The 13,289-nt window shown below is 47.3% G+C and overlaps 1 protein-coding gene across 1 annotated transcript in view; it reads left to right on the top strand.

Annotated features, from left to right (window-relative positions):
* The window catches only part of ASAP3 (ArfGAP with SH3 domain, ankyrin repeat and PH domain 3), a 104,473-nt gene that overhangs the window by 55,465 nt on the left and 35,719 nt on the right, over positions 1 to 13,289 (top strand). The gene's annotated exons all lie outside the window — the stretch shown is intronic.

Genomic DNA, 13,289 nt, shown 5'->3' with positions numbered 1-13,289 from the left:
GAGAAGAGAAGATTGAGGGGAGACATGATAGCACTCTTCAAATATTTAAAAGGTTGTCACACAGAGGAGGGACAGGATCTCTTCTTGATCCTCGCAGAGTGCAGGACACGGAATAACGGGCTCAAGTTAAAGGAAGCCAGATTCCAGCTGGACATCAGGAAAAACTTCCTGACTGTTAGAGCAGTACGACAATGGAATCAGCTACCTAGGGAGGTTGTGGGCTCTCCCACACTAGAGGCCTTCAAGAGGCAGCTGGACAACCATCTGTCAGGGATGCTTTAGGGTGGATTCCGGCATTGAGCATGGGGTTGGACTCGATGGCCTTATAGCCCCCTTCCAACTCTGCTATTCTATGATTCTATGATTCTATGTTCTTGGATCCATCATAGTCACTAGAGGCACAGGTGGCCTCGGTGGCTCAGAGCATCTTTTTTCAGAAGATGATGATGATGATTTATTACATTTATTTACCGCCCCATAGCCAAAGCTCTCTGGGTGGTTTACAAAGATTAAAAGACAGCATTAAAAATCAATATACAAAAATTTAAACCGTAAAAACAGCTTAGGCTGATATAGCACTCATCACCCTACCTGGACACAAATAGCCTTCTGACAGTTGCCTTTGAAAGCAGTCCAGAAACTTCATAATCCAGGAGTGGGCATGTTGTGGCCCTCCAGATGTTTTGGCCTATGATTTTCATGATCCCTCCCCCTAGGCTATACAGGCTAGGGCTGATGGGAGTTGTAGTCCAAACCATCTGTAGGGCCATCGGTTGCCAAGCCCTGCTGCCAGGTCTCTAAAATTTAGTATAACAGGTGTTACCAAAATAATCCAATGTGTGAATTGGAAGAAATGAGAACTAGGTCTCAGGCTCCCCTCCTTCCATAGTCCAAAATGGTGGGGGGGGGGGTAGATTGTTAATTGGGACTGCCCAAAATCATTGTATTATGCCATTTGTATTGGCTGCCAGTCCATTTCCAGGCCCAATTCAAAGCGCTAGTTTTAACCTTTAAACCCCTAAATGGCTTTGGGCCAGGTTACCTGAAGATGTTCTCTTCCCATATCAACCCAGACTCTAAGATCTTCATCAAACGCTCTCTTCCAGGTGTTTCTGCCAGAAGAGGTGAGGCAGGTGGCTACGAGAGAGAGGTCTTTTTCAATGGTGGCCCCTTCTTTGTGGTGTGCAACCCCAGAGAGCCTCCTCAGTGCCTAATTTATTATATATTTTTGTCACCAGGTGAAGATTATATTATTCTCCCAAGAACTCTTTTTAGTGCTTTTAGATCTTTGCTGCTGGTTTTAGGTTGCTTTTATGTGTGTGCTTTTTCATCATAGTTCATTGTTTGCATTTTTAAAATTTACCTGTGTGCTGCCCAGAGGACTTTGGTTATTGAACTATCTGGATGTGCCGTAAATAATTATTCGCAATGGGGGAAAAGTTTTTTTCTCCCATTACAAATGAGAAGCATGTGAAGCAGAGATTTCAATTGGCACTCTGATGGGGGCAAACAATCAAATCCCTTTTCCCTCTATAGCACGGGTCCTGTTCTAGCTCTGGCATGGCCATTTACACATCACCAAAACAGAGTCCACGAGAATCAACAAATGTACATAAGATTTGCAAATGCTGCTGTATATGCATAGCCCACATCTTCTTTTTTGTCCACAAGCTGTGATTTGTGCGAATTTATATAAAGGATCACAAACTCATGCAATTTTGTGGAAATTGCACTATTTATGGCTGTGAGTTTAAGCTGTTGATGTTGTTCCCTGCCTCGATCCAATCGGAGAGGCGGGTAAGAAAATTATTATTATTATTATTATTATTATTATTATTATTATTATTATTATTATTATTATATTGTGATTTCCGTAAATGAATCCAGGTGACCTTGGTGATTCAGGGATCCACGAACTGGCATCCGGGGGTGGGGCAGGCTGGCTGGCAAACCCCCACCAAGCTCCACTCCCAAAGTAGATTGCTGTGACATCCTTAGGTCTACATAGTTGAGTAGGCTATTCTTTCCTATTGTCACCTCATTTCTTCCCATCTGCCCTTTTCTGGGCTGTTCATCTAGGCCAGTTGTCTTCTTTCAGTTACGTTTGGCTTCAGCCTCCATCATCTCCAGCCAGCCTTGGCCTTTGGCTTAGCATCCAGGCTTAGAATCTCTCTTAGATGGCAGGCCTTAAATTTCCCCGGTGCATTTCTCGTTTTCCAGCTAAAAAGGATGATTGGAAGAGGCCAAACTTTCAGAAAAGGTTGGCGGAGTGGTGGTGGTTATGGGAAGGGACAGGGCATGGGGGAATAAATGAATGAAGGCTAATGATAATCTGGCCTTCCATGTAGGAAAGAATCTAAGCAGCTGGAAATGTTTTTGAATCACTAGCAACCCTCTGCCCCCCCCCCCCACTGCAAGTGTGTTCTTCCAGCCAGTCATATGGAGCCTGATTATCCCAAAGGTGTATTAACACCTTTTTGGGGGATAGCGGAATCCATATGTTTTTGCAAACCGCATACCTCCCCTAGTGTTAGCAGCCTGCCTGCAGTATTGCTTGGTTCCCCCTCTCTCTCTCTCTCTCTCCCCCCCCCTTTCTCCGAAGATCATTTTTCCATTGCATTCCACGAGTTTCTCTCTGGTTGTGCATACAGGGACTTGTTTGCCCGTCACTTAAAAGCTGGCCACCTGAGCCCCGCCGCTGCCAAAGCATGACTTTGGCTTGGCAAAAAGAAGCCCGCCTTGGTGTGTTGCAATAGGCTGGGGAGCTTTGTGTAGCCATCCAGGTGCGAGGCAAGGCTGCACATTTCCTGGTTGCTTGCAAAGCCCGCACCTCTGGATGCGTCGAGACTTGCTTGCACCAGCTGCCGACAGCGGTCGCGTGAGACTGGCGTTGGTTAAGAAAAATCTGTGCCGACATCGTGAAAATTAGATTTTGCAGCAGGGGTGGGGGACCTGAGCTTCCAACTCCCATCAGCCACAGCCAACATGGCCAGTCATCAGGGATGATGGGAGTTAGAGTGCGCTCTCTCTCTCTCTCTCTCTCTCTCTCATAGAACAGAGGTTAAATCAGGGGTGGGCAACTTGTGGCCTTCCAGATGTTTTGGCCTACAACTCCCATCCACCCTAGGCTAGCCAACATAGCCAATGGTGGGTATTGTAGGAGTTGTGGGCCCAAATATCTGGAGCGCCACAAGTTGCCTACCCCTGGGTTAAATGGATGACATGCCTGGGAAAGTGGGACGTGTGCCTGCTTTTGCATGTACGGCCACCAGGAACTTGTCTTGTAAGCAGAGGTCTATGAAGCTTGTCTGGCCGTGCTACTCAAGTCACAATCTGTGATCATCAAGACCTTGTTTCTCTCCTTCAGCGCCACCCTATGCCTATTTACACAGTCCAGTTGTGTTTAGCGGGGTTGCTCCCAGGTAAGTGTGCAGAGGATTGTAGCCTTAGCCCCTGACTTCTGCAGCAGGGAGGGCAGGCATAAGCCCCTGTTCTCTTCTGCAGCTAGCAATGTTTGGAATTACAGGAGGGTAGCAGAGGCTCCTTTTGGGGTGGGGGTGGGGTGGGGTGGGGTGGCCAAGGCATTCTTGTGTGCTTGGCTTGTCTGTTGCTTGCAGCAGCAGCTGGCCCCAATCTGGGGAACAGGGGAAGTCTGGGGCTCGTTATGATGGCAGGTCTCCCAAAACACCCAACCACAACCCTCTTCTCTAGCTTGGCTTTGGGGAGGAGGTGGGGTTCTTCCCCACCATTGCTCTAAACTAGGGATAGGCAGGAAGTAGATCTCCAGAAGTTTTGGATTTCAACCCCTGACATTTTTTTGCAATTGGCTGTTCTGGGAGTTGCAGTCCCAAATATCTGGAGATGTACCTTCTGCCCACCCCTTACTCTAAACCAGGGATACTGGATCTCTTTCAGCCTGAGGGGAGGGACCATAGCTCAGTGTGATAGAACACCTGCTTTGCATACAGAAGGTCGCAGGTTCGATCCCCAGGTTCTCCAGGTAGGGTTAGGAAGGAATCCTGCCTGTAATCCTGAAGAGTTGCTGCCGGTCAGTGTTGACAATACTGGGCTAGATGGACCCATGGCTTGACTCAGTATAAGGGCAGCTTTCTATGTTCCTATGAATTCCATTTTGGAGAAGTTCTCAGGGCTGCATTCTAGTGGTGGGCGGGGCCAAGGGCCAATGGGGCAGGGCCAAAACACCAGTCTGTTTTAGCTTCAGGCTCTTTCTGCTAGTAATTTAACCTTAGGAGAGGCAGTTCAAGCTTTTAGAATGGGGACGAAATTGTGCAAAAGTGGGAAATCACTAAATGATCGGTGGTCAGGGGAGAAGGGATGAAGCCAGTGGAATAGGATGTGGCCATTTGGAGAACACAGAATGATGGGCTCAAGTGACAGGAAGCCAGATTCCAGCTGGACATCAGGAAAAACGTTCTGACTGTTAGAGCAGCACGACAATGGAACCAATAACCTAGGTAGGTTGTGGGCTCTCCCATACTAGAGGCCTTCAAGAGGCAGCTGAGACAGCCATCTGTCAGGTATGCTTTACGGTGGATTCCTGCACTGAGCAAGGGGTTGGATTTGATGGCCTTATAGGCCCCTTCCAACTCTACTATTCTGTGATTCTATGGACTCCTGATGGCCATATTGGGGCCAAGGCAGGCCAGATCTGGCCCCCAGGCCTGAGTTTTGCACCCCTGCTGCAAAGCAAATGAATACAGTGCACAAAAGTAGAGTGGAGCAATCAGCCAGGCTCAGGTTGTCAACAACTGGCATATCTTCATGCTGCTTTTCCCCTGTGGTGCAGATGCCTGCCTTGGTCCCAGGGCAGGAGTGGGAAAGGGTCAGGAATAGGGATGTCCATCACTGGGAAATCTGACTTTCTTGACTTGATGCAGTTTTGTGGCGTGTACGACTCGATTTGTGTTTGCGAGCCGAGCTGCGAGCTTTCGTCCAAACTTGGGGAACTTTCTTTGTGCATTTGTTTGCAGATTCTTCGATTGGGGCCAATTTCTGAACAATTGGGGCCAATTTATGAACGATTGGGGCCAAGTTGGACATAATTGGCCCAGTTTGCCCAAGATGCGAAAACAAAAATGTGCAAAACCCTTCGCAAACTGGCCCAACTCCCTGCAGACGGAGTCAGGTGCCGGAACTGGAACGAAGTCCGATGGGCTGAACCTATGAAAACCCATCAAACGTCACCCCCAAAACGGATCCCCCCAACTTCCCTAGTCACAAGGGGCACTTTTCTGAGGTCCCCTTCTTCAAACCTGGAGCTGCCCCAGCCTTCAGCAGTGTTTCCTTTGTGCGGGTGGGAAGCTTGGATATAAGAAGAGGGTGTTAACCCGAAAATAGGCACATGCTTGCATGAAATCTTGGAAGGGTCCGCAGTAGTTTTGAGTCACTTTGTATATGGGACCCCAGATGGTATATGTCTTTCGCAGCTGTTAAGGGGGCTGGGATGAAAGCATGAACAGCAGCTCTCCCGGCAATAGCCTTTGCATGTCGGTGAACCAGGTCCATGTGAGTTTTGGCTCCCGAGAGGCGTTCAGCCATTTTATGTATGTGATCTTCTGGTTGCACGAGGAACTGAAAGAGGAGACCAACTGTTGGCTCCTTGTGAACTGTGACGGGGCTGGGTTTGACAGCAGGGTGAAAGAGCTCTGCGGGGCTGGGCGGCTGGCGGCTTTCCTTCCTTTGTGTGGTTTTTCTCGGTTCTGTGGAATGATTGGGGCTGGGCCAGCGAGTGAGTCACCCCTTTGAATGGCTTCACTGTTAAATAAATAACAGCACATGGAAGCACTCAGGATTAGCTTGCAGCTCCGTGCTGGAGGAGCAGTAGTGGGGGGAAAGACATAAGGCATGGATGGTACGTCGAGTGTGCTGGGCAGTGATCTGATTTTGAGTCTAATGTTTTGTCCCGACTCAAGCCGGTGACCTTCAGGTGTGTTGGAGTACCACTCCCATCATCTCCAGCCAGCCAATAACCAGGGCTGGGGCAGATGGGAACTGTAGTCCAATGCATCCAGAGGGCACCAGGTTGGGGAAGGTTGCCCTAAAAGCTCATGATTGCTAACGCCACGTATGCCACACCTGAAGCCTCTTGGGAGGGAGGAATGTAACAAATTGGCCCTATAAATCTCCGAACTTGAATCAGTTCATTGGTATAATAGATTAACTTCGGCTTTAAGGGCATAAGAACCTAAGAAGAGCCCTACTGGATCAGACCAAGGGTCCATCTAGCCCAGTGTTCTGTTCACACAGTGGCCAGCCCCCTATTGACCAGGAACCCCACAACAAGACACAGGTGCAACAGCACCCTCCCAACCATGTTCCCCAGCAACTGGGGTACATAGGCTACTGCCTCTGATACTGGAGATAGCACAGAGCGATCAGGGTTAGTAGCCATTGAGAGCCTTCTCCTTCGTGATTTTTTCATCCAATCTCCTTTTAAAGCCATCCAAACTGGTGGCCATCACTACATTTTGAGCTTTTACAGATTCGCTGACAAGAGCAGATCTTAGCTGGGGGAATCCCAAGAGGACTGTCACTATGCAGTCCATACTGATGCAATAACCCATAATAACCATGGGTTGAGCAGGAAGCCAGTTTATACCAGGGCTCACTATTTGTCCATCTAATCCAGTATGCCAACCTTCCTGATCCCTGGTGCCTGTTGTGTGCCCACGACAGTGCCCTCCAGCTATTTTGTATTACAAGTCCCATCAGCCCCAGCTACCATGGCCCATAGTGAAGGTTGATTCGTGGGCACCAGGTTGGGAAAGGCTGGTCTACATTTTCTGGTAGCGGCTCTCCTCGGTTTCAGATAGAGAATTTTAGGATGTTTTTAGAATGCTTTTAGGATGCTTTAACAATGTATATTATGTTCTTAATTCAGTTTTATGTATTTTATATTTACTGTTGTTCCCCGCCTCGATCAAAATGGAGAGGCGGGTAAGAAAGAATTATTATTATTATTATTATTATTATTATTATTATTATTATTATTGTTATCCACCCATTCAACCTCGAGATGCCAGGAACTGAACCTTTTCCATACCAAGTGTGTGCATTATTGCTGAGTAACAGCCCTTCCCTGTCTCCCTGGCTTGAGTTTTATGATAAGATAAATTTCAAAGGCATCTTCTTTGTGGTTTCGCAACATGTAAACTAATTTTAATTGGTGATCCCATCTAATTAATTACTTGCAAGCCAGAGAGTTGATAATAGCAATTTAATCAGATGGCTGTTAGTTACCAACCAGTGAGACCAGCAAAATAATAAAAAATTTAAAAAATGCTGCAAAGTATTTTCACCTGTTAATAGGAGTACTCCTTTTCTGGCTTTCAGCCAGCCAGCCAGCAATGCCCTCCTCTGGTAGACCATTCCATTCCTCCCCCAACCCCAGTATTCTGCATTCTTTTCCAACTTGTCAATCAATGTTCAGCGAGTACATCATTATCTTATGTTTTGTCCCCTTTGGAGCTTTTTTTTAAAAATCTAGGCATGTTCCTCTGGTCAGGCTGCAAACCTGTTGCCACTCACTGCATGAATTTTCTAATAAAGTGACTGACATTTCCAACAGCCCAATATTCTGCTATTTACATCCAGCTTATTCTTAAAACGGACTGGGATTTCTGGGCAGGGACTGGATCCATACAAGCATTTAGCCATTGTTTTTTTAATCACATTTTAATCCCATCTTCCCTCCTCAGGACATCTCTCTCTGCTTTTTTTCAAAATGCTCATAATAACCTGGGAAGATGCTTAGGCTGAGAGGCACTGAATGGGTTCAGATGTAACAGGAAACCATGTTTTCTCATTGTGATAATGGCCTGGTTCAGACATCATGCTAAACCATGCTGCTTAACCACAAAATGGTTAATGGAATGTATTAAGCTTAATGCATTCCCTTAACCATTTTGTGGTTAAGCAGCATGGTTTAGCGTGTTGTCTGAACCGGGCCAATGAATTGCATCATTTTCCAATTGTGTCCTTTCCTTTCCTCCTCTTTTGCACACTGCAGGAGCAGATCAGAAGCACCTGCTTTTGATTTTAAAATAGCCACAGTTCCCTTTGGATATTCGGACTTAGGGAATAGTAGTTTGTTTATACTACAGTTAGTGAGAACAGGCCAGGATCTGAAGTCACAGTTATATCCTGTCTTATTCTCACTAACCAGAGTTTAAACAAACCACAGTTTCTTGGGTTTGGACATCCAAAGGAAACTATGGTTAATTTAAAATCAAAAGTGGGTGATTTTGATCTCATGGACATGAAAGATGAGGACAAGGGAAGGGAGATCAAAAGAGCCCAAGGCTCATCATGGCTTCTTCTCACAATGGGAACATGCTTTTCCACTACAACTAGCACAGCCAGTAACTTGCCCCACGTTGACCTGCCAAGCATTGTGGCTGAGTGGAGATTTGAACCCAGGTCTCTGTGCTCCAAATACAGCATCCTGACCACCAAGCCACCACTGTTTCTCACCATCTGTGCAGCCTCCAGTGGGAAGCTCACATTCCAGCCAGCTTTTAGGTTTAAGTCAGTGGAGGCTGGTGGCTCCAATTTTGGTGGGTTAATAATACACCTTGGATAGCTCCTTTAAAGTTCTGCATGGTTCTGACCGAAATCCGAAACAGATTCACCATCCTGCTGGCCTCAGAGCCACCAGCCTCCAATGCTCAGTACTATATTTTTATTTATCGATTTACATTTCTATACCAACCAATAGCCAAAGCTCTCCGAGGGGGTCAGGACAACGAAAACCATGAAACACAACATGATAAGGTACAATATAAAAGCTTAAAAGCTTAAGCTACAGTATGAAATTAAGAGAAAAACTGAAATAAAACCTGGCAGCAATGCAAAGATTTAAAATGCAGTAACAAATGCAAAGACTAAAATGCCTATGTAGAATCACGACTTCACCTCGTGCTGAAAAGAGCACAAGGGAGGCACCAGTCTGGCCTCTTTAGGAAGCTATTTCTACAACTGGGGTGCCACAGCAGAAAAGGCCCTCTTCTTAGTTGCCACGCAGCTCACTTCCTTTGGCGGATGCTCTTGAGAAGGACCGCTGAAGCTGCTCTTAGTGTCTGGGCAAGTGTGTATAGGAGGAGGTCTACAGCATATAATAATAATAATAATAATAATAATAATAATAATAATAATAATAATAATTTGTTACCTGCCTCGTGTGGTGCAGAGTGGTAAGCGGCCGACTCAGGTCAACTCAACCTTCCGTCCTTCCGAGGTCGGTAAAATGAGTACCCAGCTAGCTGGGGGAAAGGTAACTCTGACTGGGGAAGGCAATGGCAAACCACCCTGCTACAAAACGTCAGTGAAAGCAGGGGTCCCTCTAGGAGTCCGCAATGACTCAAGTGCTTGCACGAGAGGTTCCTTTCCTTTACTCGCCTCTCCCTCTGGATTGAGGCGGGATACAACACAAATAAAAACACCATAAAACACATAAAACTAATTCAAACATTTAAAACCAGTGCATCATTAAAAGCAGCACACCATTAAAAAAGGCATCTTAAAATTCACCTGGTAGGCCTGCCGGAAGAAATCAGTCTTTATGGCTTTCTTAAATTCTGGAAGACTGTTAAGTTGACGAATCTCTCCAGGCAAGCCATTTCACAAACTGGGAGCGGCAGAAGAAAAGGTCCTCTGGGTAATAGTTGTCAGCCTTGATTTTGTTGGCTGGAGTAGACTCTTCCCAGAGGACCTGAGTGCGCAGGGCGGATTGTACGGGAGAAGGCGATCCCGCGAGTCGCCTGGACCCAAACCATGTAGGGCTTTAAAAGTGATAACCAACACTTTATACTTTGCCCGGAAACTAACTGGCAGCCAGTGAAGAGATTTTAAGACTGGTGTGATGTGGTCACCCCTAGGTGTACCGGTGACCAACTTGGCTGCCATATTTTGAACTAGTTGAAGTTTCCGGACTAGGCACAAAGGTAGCCCTATGTAGAGCACATTGCAGAAGTCGAGCCTCAAAGTTACCAGCGCGTGTAGACTCAATGTAGACTCTACATTGATTTGCAGCAGCTGGAGATGCCAGGTATTGGACCTGGGATCTTCAACACGCAAATCTTATGCTATGGCCTTTGCTCAAACATAATGGCAGATGGTTGTTCATTTGAAATCAGGAGTCAGGGAGGGAATTGGACATGGTCTGAAGGTATAGGAGGCAGTCCCCTTGCTGAAGCTAAGCAGGTCTGGGTCTGGTCAGTGCTTGGAGGGGAGACCACTTGGGAACCACATGTAGCTATGGAGGAAAGGTGGGTTATAAACATATGAGAGAAGGGCAGAAGCCCAAGGTTAACTCCTGCAATGCTAAGCCATAGTTCTGCAACACAGGTAGACTGGGCTGTTCATTATAGAATCATAGAATAGCAGAGTTGGAAGGGGCCTACAAGGCCATCGAGCCCAACCCCCTGCTCTATGCAGGAATCCACCCTAAAGCATCCCCGACAGATGCTTGTCCAGCTGCCTCTTGAAGGCCTCTAGTGTGGGAGAGCCCACAACCTCCCTAGGTAACTGATTCCATTGTCGCACTGCTCTAACATTCAGGAAGTTTTTCCTGATGTCCAGCTGGAATCTGGCTTCCTTTAACTTGAGCCCGTTATTCTGTATCCTGCACTCTGGGAGGATCGAGAAGAGATCCTGGCCCTCCTCTGTGTGACAACCTTTTAAGTATTTGAAGAGTGCTCTCATGTCTCCCCTCCATCTTCTCTTCTCCGGGCTAAACATGCCCAGTTCTTTCAGTCTCTCTTCATAGCGCTTTGTTTCCAGACCCCTGATCATCCTAGTTGCCCTCTTCTGAACACGCTCCAGCTTGTCTGCATCCTTCTTGAATTGTGGAGCCCAGAACTGGAAACACCCCCTCCCCTTTTAAGTGCCAAGAATAAGGGACAGTTTTGTAGCTGGAAGTACTCCAGGTCCATCTTACTTTCATCTACCTCTAGGTACAATGTTCTAGCAAAATGCAGATGTAGGCTGTTTTGCAGTGCTCACTCTGGTAAGGCTGTTACATGGGGCTTCTCTCTCTTGTCAAAGGTGTTCTCTAGCTCAGCCTGGCACTGAGCGCTCTGAATCCTCCGTTCTCTGGCCTCTTGACACATTGCTCCAGCTGCAGTATTGGCAAGGAAGGCAAAACACTTAAATACTGTTGCCCTCTTCTGATTATAAAGCTGTGCTGTGCGACTAATCTGGAACAGAGAATAAATGTAGGGTACTGGAAACAAAACACAATGCCTCCGCTCCCCCACCCATGGAACATATAGTGTGCTCTTTGCCAGATTTCTCTTAGCTGCCCAATTGCTACAATTTGGCATTCAGCCACAGGCGCCGTTGGTTGCTCTTACACTGTTTCCTTACGAAACCTCATCCCGTCTTAGAATTCCAAAGAGGATCTGGCAGGCCAAGTGGTGGACTGAATTTTAGCAGTATTAGGGCACAATCCTATGCATGTTTATAGTAGGGCTGTTCAGCGCCTCAGGCCAAGACCCTAAACCTTAGCCGAGGTGGACTGATTCGGCCCAGTTCCGAGGCCATTCGGGCAAAGTCCGATTGGCTCTGAAGTTTCGTGGTGCCTCAGTGCTTTGGAGTGGCCCTCACCTGCTGCCACTGTCCACCGCCTCCATCTGGCTCCGCCTCTGTCCTTGCGTCTGGCAGCTGCCACCAACGCATATGACCGGAAGTAGGCCGTAGCAGCCTACTTCCGGTCATATGTGTCAGTAGCAGCAGAAGCTACTAGACGCAAGGATGGAGGTAGCGGCAGCAGCAACGGATGGCGGCAGCAGGTTAGTGGGGGAAGGGAGCATTTTCTGGGTGCCGGCTACGCAGCCAGCACCCAGAAAAGTCCGAATCGCCTCAGAGGGCCCAAATCTTGCTTCGGCACCGAGGCGAATTGGCCAACCCCCAAAGCACCCCTGAGCCAAACCAGGGCTGCTTCGGGGGGTCCGAGCCGGCCTCTGAAGCAGATCAGGGGTGGGTACACAGCCCTAGTTTATACAGAGAAAAGGGCTACTACTCCCAGGATGAGCCAGCCAGCCATGCAAAACTTGACGTAACCATTTACTACTTTAAATGTTCATTTTGATGAAGAAAGGGGTTTTCCGCTAAACAAAATTGTGAAATCTTCCCTTTTCTTTTCTTTTTTTAAGAATTAAGTTTGCAACTTGCTCTGTGAACTTTCTACCAATTGTTCTACAGCGCTGTCTTGAAATCTAGCAATTCCCATATGTCCTCCTTCTGGGCTCTTCAGAGGCATCTGGTTGGTCCCTGTAGGAAACAGGTTGCAGAACGGGATAGGCCTTTGATCTGATCTGGCAGGGCTCTTATGTTCTTATTTGGGGGAAAGAAAGAAGCCAAAGCTTCTAATTTCTCATTAGTAAAGGGGAAAGGGAAAAAGAGCCTAAGGCTGCGATTCACCGTTAGGATCGCTGCCCCTTGTCTAACAAGCCATGGTCTGCCACAACAGTCTCTAAATCGAGTCTGTTCTCTTTCACCATTGCTGCCCACCCCAGACCTCCTTTTCTTTTCCTGGTCATTTCAGTTCTGTCAAAAAGATTTCCAACTCTCTGAGAACACAAATTCTGCATTTCGAAACAGGTACGGCAACGCATCTTATGCAAAATAACAGCATAGGCACAGGGTCTTATCTGGTGTGGCACCAAGGTTGTAGAAAGCTCTCCCAAGAAATCTGCCTGCCTCAGGCTCTGCTAGTAAACAACACGTCTGTTCATTGAGGAAGAGACACAGCTCAGTGGCAGAGCATGTATCTTGCATGCAGAAGTTCCCAGATTTAGTCCCTGGCATCTCCAGGTAGGGCTGGGAATCACCCCTGTCTGAGACCTCGGAGAGCCCCTGCCAGTCAGTGTAGACCAGGGGTGCAGAACTCTTGGCTTTCCAATCTGACCTGCGGAGCCATGGGTTCCTCCAGGGGCAGGGTTTGACCTCAACGCTGATACTTGTTCCCATATTTCTGCTGAGTTCCTGCACCGCCTGAACGGCTTCTATCTTGCACAATGCAAGTAAGTGTTATCGGTTGCCCACATCACTTCCTGCAATGGGTTTACATTATACGCTACAATAGATATAAAGTAATCCCTTGCATCTCAACTTGCACATGAATACTGTCATGTTCAAATGACTTACACAAAGATCTTTATCCAGAGTCATATCCAGAAGCTCTAATCTTGGACTTCTCATCTGACCACGGGTCCAATTGGTGGTGGTGAGTGTCATGTCCAGCCCTGCTCCCTCTGGGTTGGAAGCAG

Source organism: Elgaria multicarinata, chromosome 13 (genome assembly GCF_023053635.1).
Source record: "Elgaria multicarinata webbii isolate HBS135686 ecotype San Diego chromosome 13, rElgMul1.1.pri, whole genome shotgun sequence".
Classification (NCBI taxonomy): Eukaryota; Metazoa; Chordata; class Lepidosauria; order Squamata; family Anguidae; genus Elgaria; species Elgaria multicarinata.
Note: the sequence above shows the minus strand (reverse complement) of the source record. Positions and strands in the feature narration are given on the sequence as shown.